Source organism: Cavia porcellus, unplaced genomic scaffold (assembly GCF_034190915.1).
Source record: "Cavia porcellus strain 051 isolate PalLab524CR breed Dunkin Hartley unplaced genomic scaffold, mCavPor4.1 scaffold_16, whole genome shotgun sequence".
In the NCBI taxonomy this organism is placed as follows: domain Eukaryota; kingdom Metazoa; phylum Chordata; class Mammalia; order Rodentia; family Caviidae; genus Cavia; species Cavia porcellus.
The window spans coordinates 40,604,247-40,623,037 of NW_026947499.1; the positions used below are offsets into that span (position 1 = coordinate 40,604,247).

The window sequence follows — 18,791 nt, forward strand, 5'->3', positions numbered from 1 at the left end:
AACCCAAGGTAGTGTCCTCAGTGTTGTGGAAGCTATTTTCAGCTCAGCAGCTGAGCATTTCAGCAAAGAGCAGCTTGCAAGTGTTTCCTGGTCCTCCAGGGGAGACTTGTGGTTCAAAGCCAGATTTAGCGTTACACCTGCTCACTGCCCACTGCTGTGGTACCCGGTGCACCTCCAGGCCAGCCAGCCAGCCCAGAACAGGACAAAGGACAAAGGGAGGTCCTGAGTCTGACCTAACGTGCTCTTCCCCAACACGGGAGTGGGGTGTGAACTGGTATAAGGGGGGCTGGGCGTTGGGAGATCCCAGAACAGATATAGTCTCAACAAAAACATAAAAGTGTCTCTCAGTCCTGCTATGTGCACACAAGAGGCACCCAGAGAGCTTTAGAACACATGATGCTTGGACAACTGCAATTAAGTTAGAATTTCTGGGATGAGGCAGTTTTAAATTTTGCTGGGTGGTTCAAATGTGTAGTTAAGGGTGACCCCATCACTGGAGCTCTGGTAAGGAGCCTCAGCATCATCTGGAGTTTGTTAGAACTGCAGGAACCCAGGCTCCACTGCAGACCTAGAAAATGTGAGTCTGCATTTGAATAAGATCTCAGCACCTTATTTGAGACACATACTCATGGAGCGTAATAGTCATAAATGCCAACTCTGAGTCAGAGTGTCTGAGTTTGTGCCGTGTCTCCACCACCTCTTCTCCACAACGGTTCGGGAAAATGATAACCTGTGAGCTCCTCAGTTCCTACCTTTGTCTTTCTTCCACATCCATAAGGCAGGGAGGGCTGGCCAGGAAATGCCAGGAATCCACAACAGTTCAGAAAACTCTGTAGGAACAGTCAAGAAACCTTCTGCCTGTCTTAGAGAAAGAGATTTAAGTGGACAGTGATAATGGAACAATTTGGAAAAGCTTCCTGAGGAAAAAGAATATGAAATTTCAAATGTAAAATCAGATGAATTAAGAAATAGGCTCAACTTAAAATATTCTGTCCCTCTGTTTTTCTAATTGAACACCTTCATTGGACAGATCATGTGTCCTTAACTTTCAGGCTCAAAAACTACTGTGTGAGTGTGTGTACATGCATGCATGCATGCATGTATGTGTACAACCATGGTCTCATGAAAAACTAGCAACCCCTCCATCATACCTGAAGAGTGATAGTCACACCAAGATGTTCAGGAGGAGTTCTCCAGAAAGTCAGCTCTTAACCGAAGCTCCTCCACTGATATGATCAAGGACGAGGGAAAAAAGCTTGCTAAAACCAGTGCGTTAGAGGGAAAACCAACAGCTCTCTGAGGAATTTTAAAAACAGGAACAAGGATTTCTCAATTTGCAGGGCTCTCTGGAAGCAGCCCTTTCTGATGGAGGCAGGCAAGCTATACTTAGAAGGAGACACTTGGTGAGGAGCAGTTCTGTTACTATAAATTCTTCTCCAAAAGCCAAACATGTGCGCAAGCACACACACACACACACACACACACACACACACACACACACACACATAAATACCATATATATGCAAGCGATAAAACAGTGCATGACATCTAGCCTTTCCTAAATTAGAGAAAATATATACAATTACTACTTTTTTGCTAAAATGAGAATAAGAAGGAAGACATCACATTCTAATAAGATGGATCTGGTACAGAGTTACCTAGGTTCCGAAGTGTAACTCAGTCACTCAGCCTCCAGTGGTTGAACATGCCGTGTCAGTGAGGAACAACACAGCAGTCTTCCCGAGGCTAATGCCTACCTCTCAAAACATGACCCTAGACCTGCAGGACCAAACTTAACTGCAAATTTATCAAAATGCAGGTTCTCAGGTTTTATCATAGATTTACTGATACAGAATCTATATATTTATCAAGCTCCCCTAGGGATGCACCTTAAAGTTTGGGAACCACTGATCCAATACGACTTAACTTCTGAAACACTTAGCCATGGAAGAAAGTTGGATTTCACTCCTGACCCACAGACAAGGTATTATTAAAAAGAAAGATTAATAAAGTTAGCACTGTCCAATCCATCACTCTGTCACCAGATTATAAATCCAAGACACTGTTGATTTTTGTGTAATTGCAAAAGACCTTGGAAATCAGCAATTAACTCCACCACAGTGGGAAGGGAACCTGGGAGGTATTATACAACTGTTTTATGATTCATCTGTGCCTGAGAGTCCAGGGACTCTCTCGGGAAGCGATGGGTTCAATTTGCAGGGTGAGAGGGCTTGAAGGAAAAAATTGCCTCTCTTGGTACAGAGATTGGAAAGTGTAAGATTCTAGCTCCAGCACTCAAGCCCACCAATGGATGGACTGGCTCCAAGATCAGCAGGGTAACAGATGGAATTGGAAGGAAAAAATATATATCATTTCCCCCCAAACTTGCTGAGTCCGACGAAGATGTCAGAAGATCTGGATGCAGCCAGCGTGATTAATCTCACCAACTTTGCCAGAGTTTCATGTTTGGCGGGGGAACGGTATCAGCTTAAAAGTTAATTACAAGCAAGAAACAAATCATGCAGCTGATGTGCACATTGCAAACAAATTAAGTTCTTAAAATAGGCAACACACTACTTGGAACAATGGTTTGTGAACCCAAGGGTGCATGAAAATAATTGTAGAAGGTGAGCGAACTAACAGTTTGAATATGTGATTTAAATGAGGGCAAACTGCAGATATTAACCAAAAAGGAAAAATAATCATGAGCACCTTCTCATTTTGCAAACAAGCCAAGCGGAATGATCCTGGATGCAGCCCCCTGTGGAATGAGGAGGGAGGCCCCTGATGGAGACAGGGCTCCCCAAAGATTCAGCAGCAGCTGGAGAGCAGGGAATCAGGGCAAAAGGAGGGGCTACCCAACAAGGAAAGCTCAGATCAAAGTTGGCAATGACAGCACAGATCACAGAAGGGCAAACTCAGAGATGTGTGGGAGAGGAAGTTACAGTCTTATAAAGTTAGAAATAAAGTGACTTTTCAAAAACAGAGAAGGAAAGCAACTTTCCCAAAGCCACACAGCAAGTATCAGAGGTTGAACTTGAGCTCTGGTATCCCAATTCAAGATTATACTTCTTTCTTATGTGGCAGGAACTTCAGACTCATATCTACAAGGTCAAGTGGAAGCAGAAGAGCAAGAAGCTGGCCTGATGGGAGGCTATAGGCCAATGTAGTCCAATCAAAAGCCTATGTGACCCCTACCTGAATTTAAGTTTCTAGTAGTCTTCTCAGTTGACACTGACCACATCTCGGTAGCAACGTGTGGCTGGTGGTTACTTTACTGGGCGGTGCGGCTCCAGGGACAGATGGAGGATGTTACAAACTGGAGAGAGGTAACCCATCTAAATGAGATGGTAACTAAATTCCCAACCAGGAAGAAATGTGGACCCAAATGTTCTGGTTCAAGAAAAACCAGGAGTCCAGATTTGCATGTGAAATCTTTCAAGGTTATGCATTCATTAAAGTTTACTTATATTTTATAAATAAATATGCATATAATTCTCATTGTGTTCACTAGAACACATCAGAGAACTGGAATTGGCATGTGGGCTACCAATCTGAAACCTCTTCCTGACATTATCAAAGAACATCTTCATTAAATAATCATCATAAACATTCTTCAAATTTTAATCATTATCCATCCAACTCTGTCTCTCCTCAGCTGTGTGAAACTTAATGAGTTAACTTCTCAAAGCTTCAGTTTTACTATCTCAGAAATGGCAGTGGTCATGATTCAAGGACCAAATGAGAACAGGAAATGTAAAACCGACCAGTCATTGTCAAAACATTGCACAGACACAGTCCTTGCTGTTGGAACATCCTGATAAAATTGGGCCACAGTGGCATCTGACGCTAATGTCACTGGGATCCCAAGACCTGCCTGTCTGTGTCCTGTTCCGGAGGCCTAGAAGTGTCTTCACCAAGAGTTTTCTGCCTTTGTGGTCACCTCATGCCTGCCATAATGCATCCTAAACTCATCTTGGACATTAATCCATTGATTTGCCTGACAACATAAACCACCCAGCTTGTTAGGGGCATTCTGGGAACTGGGGACTTCTACCGAAGTGGACACTGTCAGCACCCTGTCCCCTATTTTATCAGTCCTGTGTGCTCACCTCCTAGCGTCTATGGCCCAGTTTGCTTTAACATCTTCCTCAAAGGACAGCTTTTGGACTACCAGGGCCCCATCAGGCACTCTTATCTATGAATTTATGTCCCTGTCGGTGCATCCCTTAACCAGTGACACATAGGGGCAGGACATCAAAGTCCAGCTGCTCCTGAAGTCCAGATGGGGTGAACTCAAGGGTGACATTTGCCCTCTAGAGCTCCCCGCAGGAGCAGGCAGATGCTGAGCATCCTCTGACATCTCAGTCTAGCTTGACTACTCTCCCTCCTTGGTCTTTCTGTCCATTTCTCCTGGGATCACTTTCCCAATAAATCACTTACACCTCAGTCCTCACCCTGGTACCTGACTGTGGGCCAAGCTGGCATGGGACACAGGCAGTATTGTTTCTGCATAGCCCCTGCCCTCAGGGAGCCTTTGGCTCACTGGGGAGGCTGTTGTGCCGCAATTTGGAAAGCACTATATTTGCTTAGAAGAATGTCTTAATAGTTCACTAGGGGCAAAATTGATTCTCCTAAGGGCACACAGGTCACTCATGCCGAGCTTGGAGCAGAAGAGAGGGAAATGGCTCTGTGTGAAGGGACAGCAAGGAATGGGAGTTCTCAGAGAAAAACCCACAGATGGAGGAAAACCACATTGAGTGAGGTGACACGCTGCCTCTCATCTTCAGGAGGTAGTAGGCAGCATTCAGACAGAAGAGTCCACAAGGAGCTGACCCCGTGAGAAATACCATGGGGAGAGCTTTGGACCATCTCTGGCCACACACCAGGGACAGTTGAGCCCAGTTTATCCTCTTTCTAAGCATGCTCAGTTATTCTCGGCATCTACTTTCTGGAGATTTTCTGCTTAATGCCTGGCTTTCCTCCTGGAATGAAAGCCCCATGAGGGCAGAGGCAGTGTCTGTCTCTGGATCCTCACCCCTGCGGGGGTACCCAGCACTCAACAGACACTTGGTAAACATTTGTGGGTGAACATGTCTGTGGGAACTCACCTGAAAGACAGAACGAGGCATTCTCAAGGAAGAAAGCTCTGGTGTGTTTGGAAATTACAGATTGTTCTGTGTGCCAGGAGAACACTGAGCATGTGGAGAAAGACAGGAGATGGGTGGGCAGGAGAGCAGGGAGATGAGAGGCCTGGATGGAACTTTCCATCACCCCTATATTCCCTGCCAGTGAGACAGTTCCCTACAGTTCTTGTCTGCATCTGCATCCCTGAGTAATGAAGGAAGGAGTGGGTTTGTTCTTCCAAGGTCTCCAGAGATAAGGGAAGAATCTTTGTGGTTGCCAAAGAGAAAAGCCTCCCCCATGCCAAGAATTCAAATGATAAGGGAAGAGTGAGCAGTTGGTTACCTGAATGAACTGCAGACTGCCACGAGTCTGGGCCAGTGAGACCAGGCAGCACATTCAGCCTGGTAGAACTCAAAGTTAGGTGAGGCTGGGTCACAACTTTCTCCATCATGATGGCTTTCTGGAAAGCAGCCAGTCTGCCAGAGGAAGCTGCCAGATGGAGAAGGCTTAGAGGTCAGGAGACTCTGGGCTGGGGAGTTCCTGTAGGTGGCGTATTAGTCAGCTCCGGCAGCCATAGCAAGGCACACACATTGCATGAGTTAACACAGAATTGTATTTACTCAAAATTCTGGAGCCTGAAAGTCCAAGATCAAGAAGCAGTGTGGATGCATCCTGGTGAGGACTCCTTTCCTGCCTCACAGGGGGCTGCCTTTTCCTGTGTCCCCACATGGTAGAAAGTGAGCAAGCTCTCACACGCCTCTACTTAGAAGGGCACTAATCCCATCGAGGGAGCCCAGCACTCATGAGCTCATCTGAATTTCACCACCTCCCATCACAGGGAGGTTAGGACTTCATGATATAAACACTGGGGTTATTCGAGCAATTAGCACACACCTGAAACATTTATAGTAATCCCAGTGAGAGAAGATTTGGGTTCCAAAGATGCTTAATGTGGTGATGATCAGCACAGCTTACCGCTTATTTTCTGGTTCCCCTTTTCTAGGCCCTTGGTGGGGTGACACTTTCTGCACCTTTGGCAGGTCAGTGGGGCCATGTGACCAGTTCTGCCCAATATATATGAGCAGAATAATCTATGTCACTTTTTTTTTAAACTGACAATCGAACTCAGGACCTTGTGCTTGGCAGGCAGGCACTTTTGCCCCTGCGCTGAATCCCTGGTCCTTGTATCATTTCTTAACTAGAGCATTTAATTGACTGTCTGAAGCCCATCTTAATTCTCTGCTCAACTTCTGTCTTCCTTCCCTACCTCAAGATCGGGAGAAGTCACCACTGTTTTCACATTGTGTTCTAGAGACTGGGGAATTCCTCTGAACCTTTTCAATTTACTACTAGAGAGAGATTTCTGGACATGATAGGTAGGTACTTGTGGACTTTCTTTTGATTTAACTGCCACCCATTTCCCCTTAAGCAATGGACCCTGCCACCTGCTTTGAATGGAGTACACACAACATGAAGAAAAACAGAAAAATGAAGAGAACTTATATTGAATAATATTTTTAAAAATACTGTCAACTTACCTTCAAATTCATCACCTCATTTGTCATCTTTTTTCTGTTAACTTATTTATGGCTCTTACTAGGGATTTCGTATGAATATTTTCTTTTAGATATTAATTGTTTTAGATGTAGGATTCCCATTTGTTTTTTCTATTGCTTCTATTTGGAGCTGGAATTTCTTATTTTATTTATAGTGAGCAGAGTTCCTTCTTTGTAGTGATATCTAGCATCACTAAAATAGCTGCATTACAAATTCTGTCTGCTAGTTCTAACATCTAGGTCATCTTGGGATCAGTCTCCACTCATTGTCTTTTCTTTCAAGAACAGATCACTTTTTGAGTAATTTTGGGTTGCATCCTGGGTATTGTGAATTATATATTGATAGTTACTCTGGATTCTGTTCTATTCCCCTAAAAAGGGGTTGGTTTTTCTTTTGTTTTAAGAGATGATTCATTCGGCTGGACTCAAACTGTAAACTCTACCAGCTGAACAGCTGCTCAGTTCTCAGCTTACCCCTTTTATCTGGACTGCTTAGTGTTTGCCCCGTATTTAAATACTCGGAGGTCAATCAGAAAGCCAGGAACAGTGATACCTGCCTATCGTCACAGCAATTCAGGAGGCCAAGACAGAAGGATTGGCAGAAGGCAGGCCTGGGAAACTTAGTGAGACCCTGACTCAAAATCAAAATTAAAAAACAAAGAGGCTGGAGATGTAGCTCACTGTGACAACATTCCTGGATTCAATTCCCAGTAGGACAGAGAAAGTGAGAGTAAGAATGAGACATAAAAAGAGAGAGACAGAGAGACAGAGAGAGAGAGAGAGAGAACACCAGAGTTGGGCAGAATTTTAGCTGCCACCATGCATGTTTTAGGTTGATGGAATATTTATTTTTTTCTGAGGATTATATTTATTATCTATGGGATTGCTATTATTTGCCTATACCAATCTTTTTCGCCTGTTGTCATAAACCTGTAAAATCTCCTGGGATGAGTCAAAGAACCAGCTGAGAAAGGACTCTTACATTTGTAACATTGTCCACCTCACCTGCAGACCTAGCGCCTCCTTTGCTCCTCAACTGGATGAAATGAGTTGTTGGAGATTACTTCTGACACCAGGTCCCTTGCTAGATGACTTTCCAGATAAAACCATGGTTTTACCCTTATTTAACTGCAGGAAAGCTGGGCTCTGAGACTATGTAGACTGCTAAGGTCTCAGGGACACAAATTGCTGTATACAAAGTTTTCCAGCATTCCTAACCAAATATCATCAGGATGCTCAAGAGAAGCCACTACTGTCAACAAGGCAAACATGACAACCTGAGCTAATGTGTTGTTGTGCCTATTTTCTCTAAAAAATTCTAACCAAGCTATAGCCAAAAACTACATGGCTAGAAATTACTTCATAGGTCAAGAATGCTGGCACCCTTTCATTCTTTGCAGAATTTACCCCTCGGTGTCACATTAGTGGAACTCCACCTAATTCCAAGTTCACTGTCCTGTGTAAAATTCAAACTTAGAGACCCTGGTCCCAGTCTGTCTGCTTTGAAACTTCCCCAAAATGCCTTTTTATAAATTATAAGCACCAACCCATTTCCTATTCTGCTCCTGAGACTATAAATTGCCCTTTCTGAGGGACAACTTGGAAATACCTTATTAAAATTATTCAGATCCTGCCACCAAGGAATTTCACTTCCAGGAACACAGCCGAAAGGAACAATCACAGAAGCACACAGAGATTTATGTACAAAAATGAAGATTGCAGCATAATTTGTAATAATGAAAAATTGCAAAGAATTGAAATGTCCAAAAGAAGGGAATGGTTAAATAAAATATGATACAGCTATATATATCATAGAATATTAATATGTAACTGCTAAGAATCATGTTTCTGGAGAATAAGGACACGAGGAAATGCTAAAGTTGTAATGCTGAACTAAATAAAATGCAGATGCAGAAGCAGATCTCTATGTAATAGGATTCCATGTGTAGATGGATGGTGTTTGCATATGCAAGCACAGGTATGAGTTTATCTCTGTATGTATCTGGAAAGTATACAACAAATGTTACTGGTAGCTGTATCTGAGGGCTTACTAATATGTAACTGCTAAGAACTTTTTCTCATATCACTTTCTACAATGAATATTTATGGCTCTTAATAGACGAAAAAGAAATGTTAAACCTGTAAATGCCATCCTGAGAAACCAGAATGTCAAAGGCTAGAGAAGATGGTAATACAGACCCTCAAAAGCTGAAGTTTCAAATATGGAAAATAATTGCATTTCAAATCAAATAATTAACATCTGTGTCACAGTTAACCTCTACTACACAACAATTACAAAATCTCAGTGGCATAGGAAAAAAGGCATTTATTCAACTCAGGCATGTATGAGTTGGCTGGGGTGGCCGAGTGAGTCTGGGCTGGGCATGTGTCCCTCCAGCCTGGCTACAACCTGATGGCCACAGCAAGGCTCAGCTGGATGGTGCAGCAACTCTGTTCCACTTGCTTCTCATCCTTTCCCTGGGCTCAGTGCTCCTCCAAATCCTTCTCATTTGGCCAGAGAAGTGAAGACAGCAAGCATCAACACAGAAACATTTTCAAGCTCTGAGTGGCATCATATTTTGTCTTTCCATATAAAATGAATCTTATATATAAACCCAGAATCAATGGTGCCAACCTTGCCTCTTTACCTGGAGGAGTTTCAGTGATGCAAGTCAAAGAAATATGGATAGAGAGAAGGGTAAAAATTTGCAGCCTTTCCAAGTAGGGACAGCCACACCTATGCTGCTCTCTGTGAGTTGGTGCCATTTGAGGACTGCAAGGGGAGAGAACCAGCCCCCACAAGGAGGTGATCCCCGCCTAGAAACCTTATCACTTGCATTGTTTTCTTGGGTTGGGTTTTATTCTCTTTCATTTTGCTGATTATGTTAAATCCAGTAGCATGAGCAGCTATTTAAAAGGTAGCAAGAGACATTATGGTAGCCATTTTGGATTTACTATTGGCTTATTTTTAAGTCCTTTATTGAATTGATTGTTTTGTTTTTATTGTTTCTGCTCTATTCTGTTCTGTTCAATTTTTACTATATCTGAAGATATATGCAGCTATATTGAAAACAACAAAAGGCATTATGGTAGCTATTGCTGATTTCATAACAGTTTGAAGTCCTATGTCACTTATACTAGTTTATCTTGATTGGTTTTATTCTGTTTTATTTTCATTGGTTTTATCCTCTTTAAAATAAAGTTTTTAAAATTTAAAAAAAAAAATTGCAGCCATTGACTCAGTTTGCAAATGGCTACCACTCTAGCTGAAAGATGCTGGTGTGTGATGTGAGGTAGACAGCTTGACTTAGCAGATCCTCCTGTGTAGTTAGTGACAGATTCCCCACCTCCGCCTCCACCAACACAACCCAGCCAATATGTTGTGTTGGATATCAAGTGTGTCAAATTTCTCAGTGACTGATCATTTGAGTTTGTTGTTTGGTTTATGGGTTGGTTGGCTAGTTTTCACTTTTTCACATCATTCAAACTATTAATTATCTTGTTGTTGTTGTTGTTGTTGTTGTTGTTGTTGTTGTTGTTGTTGTTGTTTTGAGACAGACCCTCACTGTGTAGCCCAGGCTGGCATCTAACCCACAGCTATCCTCCTGCCCTAACGTACAGAGTGCCGGGATTATGGACTTTTATGCCACCACGCTTGGCCTCAAACCGTTAGCTATCTTTGAGATGCCTGCTAATTTGTTCTATTGTATGTTTCACTGTAGCAGTCCTGAAGACACAAAGAAAAATAACAGCATTCTGGAAACCTGTGTACTCAATGAATATATCAGTCAGTGCCACAACAAACAGCCACACAGACTGGGCATCAAAAGACACCAAAACTGTACTGCCCAGACTATAACGAGGAAGTACAGGCAGATTGTGTTTGTGCATGTGGTACTGATGATTGAAACCAGGGTCTTCACACCGGGCTACATCTCCAATCCTTTGTTTATATCTTTTTGTTTTTAGACACGATATCTTTAAGTCACTAAGTTGCCCAGGCTGTACTCCAACTTATAACCCTCTTGCCTCAGTTTCCCAAAGAATGGGGATTACAGGTACGCATTACCAACATGCTTAAAAGTTTAATTTTAATTAGTTCAAATCAAATCAAATTTAAAATTCAGTTCTGCAGGCATGCTAGCCATATTTCAAGTGCTTAATAGCACCATGGGGCTAGTGGCTAAGATAGGGGACAGCACCGACATAGAGCAGTTCTCTCCGCAGAAAGTGCTAGTACACAGCCCTGCTCAACGTAGCATCACTGACCTAGACTCTGATGTGGAGGATGCCACCCAGCAATCCTAACACAGCAAGCTAGACAACTCATACCTTGTCTCCTGACACTCAGCATAATTCCCTGAGCATTAAATGTTTTTCTTTGTCGGTTGCTTGGTTGCTGTTACTGTTCTGGTGACACTGAGGATTGAGCCCAGGCCTTCACACCGAGCTGCATCCCCAGTTCATTTTTTACTTTTTTTTTTGAAACACAGTCTTGCTAAGTTACCCAGGCTGGTTTTGAATTTGCCATTCTTTTGTCCCAGTCTCCAAATGCACTGGAAGGCCAGGCATGTGTCACCTGTCCTAAATCAACAATGGGAAAAGGCACACTGGCTTTTTCCATCCTTTTAGCTTCACAAATGTGTCCCTACTGTTCTTCTACTTAAACCAATTTCTGCCCGCCCAGGCTACCCCGGGCATGTCTCATAGAGAACACTGAGTGCTGTCTTCTTCCCCTGCTTGGTGCCTCTGGGACCTGGGACCTGGCACTAGTCCATCTCTCTTTTTGTCTGCCATTGCTCCTTGCCTCACACTCTTGGCTCCAACATATTTGATTTTCGATCACACAGGTAGGGTGGTTCTGCGTCTCCAGATTTCAAGATTTGGGGACATTCAGTCTCTGAGCCAGAATGCTCTCCTGCCACCATCACCCGGTCTGTAGAGCTGTGTGTAACCCATCACCTTTTGGTCTGATCACCCTGATTCAGATATTCTCCTCCATTCTCCAGCTTCCACGGTGCCCTGGCCTCACTGTTACTATCACTGCTTTGCTCCACCATCTGGCCTTCATCCAGGACATGAGCTCCTCAGAGAGAATGTGAACCACTGTTGGCCCACTTGTCACGTATTATCCCAGATGAGATGCTTTAAGTTTCTGTGTCTCATTTGCCTCATCTGTAAAGTGAGGATAATAACAAGAGATATTTTCGGAGGTATGTTAGTGGGTTGCTTCAAAGCAGAATCAATAAACTAGATATAGATATATAGATGTAGCTGGATTGAATATGAGGAATAAACTCACGAGATTATGGAGGCTGAGAAGTCCCACAATCTGCCATTGCAAGCTGGAGGCCCAAGAAAGCCAGTGGTGTGACTCAGTCAGAGACAGAAGGCTGAGAACCAGGGGCACTAATGATCTAAATTCCAGTCTGGGACAGACAGGAGAAGGGAGATGAGACATCTCAGCTCTACTAGGGAGACAGAGAAGAAAGGATGATTTCCTTTTTCCTCCCCTTATTCAGGCGTCTAGTGGCTAGGACAATCTCCATCCATCTCCATCTCCATCACTGCGGAGGGTGATCTTACTCATTCCACTGATGCAAATGTTAACATCGTCCAGAAACATCCTCAGAGCGCACCTAGAAATGATGCTTTTCCTGCTGTTTGGGCATCCCTTAGGCCCAGTCAAGTTAACGAACTTCTCACAGAGGGTAAATAGAAACAATATATGTCAGAATTTAGAAAAGTACCCAATACACTACAAGGGGCAACCAAAATACACAGTGAATGTTTAAATTTTACAGTGTATCACAGTCAAAGACACATTACCATTAATTTTCCTTAAATTATTTCCCCCTTGCTTCAAAAACACTCATCCGATCATTTCTGCCACTCGCTGGAGCAGTTCCGAAGTCCTCTTTTACAAGTGTCTTTACGAGGTATGATAAAAAAGATGATGAATTTTGCTGCCAAGGGCCATCCAACAGAAAGACAAGCTCTTTAAAATATTAGTTGGTCCTCATCCACATTGTATGCCACGTCTGGGATTGTGTGATATCTGACTTGCAAGTTCAAGACCAGCTTGGGCTACAAAGTGGATCCAAGGCCAGCTTGAACAGCATAACAAGACCCTGTCTCAAAAAGACAGAAAAGAAAGAAGGAAAGAAGGAAAAAAGGAAAGAAAGAAAGAAAGAAAAAGAAAATGGCAAAAACAATGGGATGTTCTTAAAGTGAGGGGGAATATTCTGAGGGAGATTGATGCAGTGGGTCTTTCCCTGTAATAATTTTTTTAATTTAAACATTCACTGTTTTTTTCAATTGCACCTCATATGTGTTTATGTTTTGAGAACTTGGCGTATGTTCAGTGACTCCGGCCTGAATTAGTAAAATGATAGGTGACTCTGACTGCTTTAAAGAAAGCCCCACAGGCTGTCTTGGGGTAGCCGGAGACCCAGGAACTTTAAATGCCATCCTCAGCAAAGGAACTGCAAAAAACACTGCTTCTTGCCGTCAAAAGGAAACCCAGCTCTGGGTCTGGGATTGTCTTTGCTGCAGACTCTCTGGAATCGCTGCCCTCCTGGCTGGGAGAAAGTTAATGACCTCCTTCATCTGGGCAGGTGGGAGGGAGCTTAAAGACTGATCACAATAGCAATCATAAAATGTCCAACATTTAATGGGCACTTTCTGTGTGCCATTGATTCTCAAGTGGGGGCAACTTTCCTCTCCCCAACATCTGCAGAGTTTTGCTTGTTACAAATGGGAAAATGCTACTGCCACCCAGTAGATTGAGGTCAGAAATGCTTCTAAAAGTCCTGCAGTACCCAAGACAACCTCCACAGTAAAGAACCATCCAGTCCAAGTGCCAGCGGTGTTGAGATTGAGAAAGCCCATTTTGTTCTAAGGCACCGACCATTGTAATTTGCATAATGATGCTATCAGTGAGGCTCTGTTATTACTATCAGGGAATATCATGGAAACGTTCCCCTTTTCCAAAGGAGGAAACTGAGGCTCAGTTATGCAAACTGCCTGCAATTACCCAACTCATAAGTAGGAGGAGCTGATCCAAACCCAGAGCCAACTCTGAGGGCTGCTGTGTGCAGGGCCACCATACCCTTCAGACCCATGTGATAACACAGAACCTGGGTCTGCTGTTAACTGGACTGAATTGGAAGCCCTTTTGGATACTCAGTGGCTGTGTGACCTTGGGCAATGTCTTTGAAGCTCTCTAAGCTTCTACTTCCTTCTGTAAGCAAGGAGGGTGAGGGACTACTGGTTAAATCTGACCATGAATGTGAAATGCTTGTCAGTCCAGCACTCCTTAAGTGGTAGCTGCTGCTACTGGTGGTGTTGTTGTCATTGTTGGCATCATGGTTATTATTCCCACCCCTTTGTGCTGAGACTTGGATTCCCTCCCACCTGATCCTAGAGAAAAAGAACTCATTTTGTGGCCGGTCCCAGCACGCCAGCTGGCACTCAGAAATCAGTGGAACGCTGCCTCCCAATGCCAGATTCCTCCATGCAGAAGACAGCCAGTGCTTCTGGAGACTGCAGCAGTGCCCAGGAAAGGAGGCATGTTGCTCAGGTCCAGCGTTGCCCACATCACCTGAGGCTGCTCTCTCTCTTCCCAGCTGCATCCCTGGGAAGCACCAGGTTCCCTCAGTGCAGAATGCAGCCATCTTTTTGGCCCTGCCTCAGGCTCATGCTGCCCTCAGAAGCTGTGTTACCAAATACAGATAGTGAATCAGGTCTGTCTCCTCAAAGCAATATGGTAAACCAAGGCACAGACTGGCTGGTGAGCCCAAAGTAAGAAGGAGGTGAGATAAGAGAGTGGTTAAAGCAGCAGAGTTTGGCATCAGCCTGCCAGTGTTCATTCGAATCCTGACCTACCTGTTTAGTCACTATGCATCCACTTGGGCAACCACTTCCCATCTGAGCTATGGTTTCTTCACCTGCAGAATGGAGAGAGAAGAACACAGGTTAAATCAATAACTCAACCTGTTTTGTCTTGGTTTTTTAGTGGCAAAAACTCAGCTCTAGGGTTCAGAAAGTAGAAGTTATACTCCCCCTGCCTTTAAAAGGGAAGTAACTGGTACCTGGCTATAATCCTAGAACTCTGGGGAGCTGAGACAAAAGGACTACAAGCACAAGCCCAATCTGGGCAGTGATTTAGTGGTTTAGTGAGACTCAGTCTCAAAATTAGAAGGGCTGGAGCTGTATCTTAGTGCAGAGGCTCTCAGTTCAGTCCCCAGTACCACAAAAACAAATGCATTTTATGTCCTTAATATTTTGCTGGCAGTTGTCCATGGTCAGCAGAGGATCATCTTGTTCAGTCATCAGGACCAATGTGAGGAACAAAACAGCAGGCAAGCCTGGGGTGTGGAGGAAAACACGGGGAGGCCCTGAGCCCGGATGGGCATGTGAGACACATGACATGCCAGGTAAGAGACAAGCAGCGTGCCAAATGGGGAATATGAAAGGGTGCAGGTCTCTACCAGCCACAGGTTCTCCTGGTGACCATGGTCCTCTGTGGACTGACCAGGGAAGAAGAGGCCTCTGCGCCAGGCCAAGATTCTCCAGGAGTAAACACCAAAAGAAAGATTAAGCTCAGAAGCAGAGCACATGCCTAGCATGCATGAGTCTTGGCTTTCATCTCCAGCAGTGCAAAAAAAAAAGAGCACACAGTTCCACGGACAATGGCACACCTCCCAGACCAAGATGCAGGGCAATCCAACGGGGCAGTCAGGAAGATCATGCCCCACACAGATGAGGAGGTCTACAAATCCAAGAGGAAGCCTCTGAACCCTTTCCCAAACTCGCCCAAAGCTTTCATCCCTCCAGCAATGGCCTCTTTCCTCTGCCCATCCAGACGCCAGAAAGAAAGCAGCCGCTGCTGTTACCTCACCCCAGCCACGGGGGCAGCCAGCAGCCACCACCTGACAGGGAAGGGCTGCAGGCAGTAGCCAGGCCCCTGCTTTCTTGTCTCCAAGGCAGGGGGTGGTGCTGGCAGGAGGGTGAGGGGGGACAAGGCTTTTATACACAAAGCAGATGCGCCATAAACTCATAATCCCTGGGCACAGACATTCCGGGGGAAATGCTGCCGATTTTACCCACTCGTTCCTCTCAAAATAACTGCACACACTACCTGCCAAGTTTCCGGAGCAGAACAAGTGCTGAAGAATTGGGAACTGATGGAGAGAAATGAGTTCAGGGTAGTAGGAAGTAAAGCACGCTGCTCTGCCCAACAGCAGGTCTTGGAAAAAGAAAGAGTGTTTGTGATGAACTTTTCATGTGAAAAAAAATTTTTTTAATAATAGCAATGTTAATTGCTATCATTTTTAAAGCAGCTACTCTGTCCTGGCTCTGTGCTTTACGTATACAGTTCCACTTAGCTCTGCTGGTAGTATTAGTATTCTCATTTCTACAGATGAATGGAATAAGGCTCACATAAGTCCAGAAACTTCCCCAATGTCACAAGAAATAAGTTGGCAGAACTGTGATCCAAAGCTAAGCCTCTCTGACTGCTGAACCCTCCCAGGTACACCAAGCTGCCTCTGAAATGATTCGTTCATCTGTGTCTGTCAATCATGGGGAACAAGAGACAGAGATGCCTAGACAGACAGAGAAAAATGGTTGGATGGATGGGTGGATTAGATTAGATAGATGGATGGGTAGAGAGGGAGGGAAAGGAAACGGAGAGACATCTATGGTGAATAGAAATATATCTCTACCACCCACTTTTCTAGGTAGACAAGTTCCCAGAGGTGAATAAAATTTGGTGTAAGCTTGCCTAGCATGCACAAAACCCTGGGTTTAATCCCCAGTACAAAAAGAAACAAAAATTTGCTTGAAATCACAGTGAGTTGAAATCAGAACTTACTGGCTTCGTGGTCAGTGAGTACGTGTTCAGGGCTTGCTATGCATCAACAAGAGGCTTAGTCATAAACAGAACAAACTCCGTTCTTGTGGAACTTAAACTTCGGGAAGAGGACAGATTCAAAGAGTCATGACAGCATGATTGTGTTCATGGTGCAATGGGAGGAAATTCAGGGAAGCAGAGCAGAGATCACTGGTGGCCAGGAAAGGTATCTTTGGTGGAGAGAGGTCTGGACTGATATCATCAGAAGAACAGGTGCTGGAGAAAGAGAGTAAGGCTTGAGCTGTGGTCAGCTGGAGCTTCTGGTGGAAAGGGACAGTGGCAGGGAGAGGACTCCGGAGATTAGCACTGAGATCATGTGATGCATAGGAGTGCCTGCAGCAGCAATAGAGTCTTACAGGCAGCTGTCAGCAGGAGTTGACATGACCCAACCTGCATAAAAGACCCTTGGGGGGCTGCAGTAGGCTGGTTAGGTCTCAGGTGCTCAGGTGAGGCACAACGGTGTCTTGGACAAGGAGACAGCCATGGGGATGGCAAGAAGTGAGCAAATTGGCAAATGTCTATCTTGGATATGGAGTGTGTCTTAATCACTTGCCTTGTCGCTGGGACAAAATACCCAACATCAGCAACTCAAAGGAGGAGAGATTTATTTTGGCTCATGTTTCAGTCTGTGCATGGTTGGCAGCCTGATGGAAGAGCCTCAGACAAAGGAAAGCTGCTCATAGCAACCAGGAAGCAGAGAAACAAGAAGGAAGTGGGGAGAGAGATGAGCCCTTTCTCAGTCACATCCCCAGTGAGTCACCTGCCTGGACCCCTCCTAACAGCAAGTCAGCTGCAACGTCCAAGGGTCCATTCCAATGCTTTGGTCAGTGCATCGAGATATAAACTATTGTAGGTTTGATGGTAGCCACATATCCTAGACTTTGGGGACCTTCTCTTTTTCTTCTCCTCCTTCTTCTCCTCCTCCTCTCCTTCCTCCTTATTCTTCTTGAGCTACCATGCCACTATTGCTCCCAAACTCAAGTGATTCTCTAGTCTCAACCTCCCATCTAGCTAGAGCTACAGTTGCATGCTACTGTGCCCCGCTGTCCTTTCCATTATAAATGCAGTGTTCCATTTTTAGAGTTATGTGCCCTGATTCTTAACACTTACAGGCAGTGCCCTTAACAATTGCAGGACTATAGGTAGTACCCCAACTCCTAGTTAGGTCTTTGTTGCTTTGTATAAGAGGACCACATTACCACATAGGCATGTAAGTTTTGAGTATGTGTGAGAAATTTTTCAGTCATAGATATTATTATTAATGCTATGATAACATAATCATGCCCTCTCCCCAAAGGTGTTCCCATCTGAATCCTGTTATGACTTGTATCTAGACGTCCCTCCAAAGCCTAAAGCACTCATAAGTAGGGCTTTTCAGAGCTGGCTGGATCTAGGGTTTGTGATACTGGGGTTAAGAGAGTGTAGTACTAAATTAGTCCACTGACAGGTTTAGCATAGTTCTGGGTGTGGATAATAGGAAACCCCACCCCAGGTGTGTGTGGCACGAACAGAGGAACCAGGCCACCCCAAGGGTCAGCTCAGTCCCAGATGCCAGCCGTGGCCCTGACTCTAGTCCACGGAAAGAAGACATCCCTGAGAGCTCAGTGTGTTCAAGACAATGAGGAACATTGAGTCCTGGTTAGGGACTGAGAGCAGAAGCCAGTGTGGCAACTCATCTGCAGGTCAAATGTGAGCCTAGTAATATGAAAAAGGCATGAGTTTAAGGAAATAGTCTATCATGGGGCAACTGTGCCCCCCAGGGGACACTTGGCCAAATCTGGATGCATTTTTTGATTATCACAAATTGTAGTAAGCAGGGGACAATTACTGGCATGTAACGAGTGAAGACCTGAGATGCTGTGCAACATCCTGCAATGCACAGAGACCCCTGGATAACAAAGAATTTTATGACCCAAAATGTCAATGATACCAAGTTAAATAAGTTGTCCACAAGCATTCAGGATTGATTTTTTTTAAAGTGGGCAAAAGATAAAATAGTTGGATGGATGGATGACGGATGGATGGATGGATGGGCAGGTATGTGAGTAGATAGATGGATGGATGAATGATGGCTAGACAAATGAAAGAGAAAGAAGAAAAATACAGTGGCACTTTTGTTTATGAACTTTATTTTGCCACTTGAGGGAAGATGGTCATGTTTGTGTTTGTGTGGGGAAGATGGCTGTGGTCAT

At 44.4% G+C, this 18,791-nt stretch overlaps 1 long non-coding RNA gene across 1 annotated transcript in view; it reads right to left on the reverse strand.

The window, feature by feature from the left end:
- LOC134470716 (uncharacterized) overlaps nucleotides 1-14,634 on the reverse strand; it is a 50,640-nt gene extending 36,006 nt beyond the window's left edge. The window contains exon 1 of the long non-coding RNA XR_010039828.1: nucleotides 14,571-14,634. This is a non-coding gene — a long non-coding RNA (uncharacterized LOC134470716). The remainder of the gene's footprint in view (nucleotides 1-14,570) is intronic.
- Nucleotides 14,635-18,791: the final 4,157 nt, after the last annotated feature.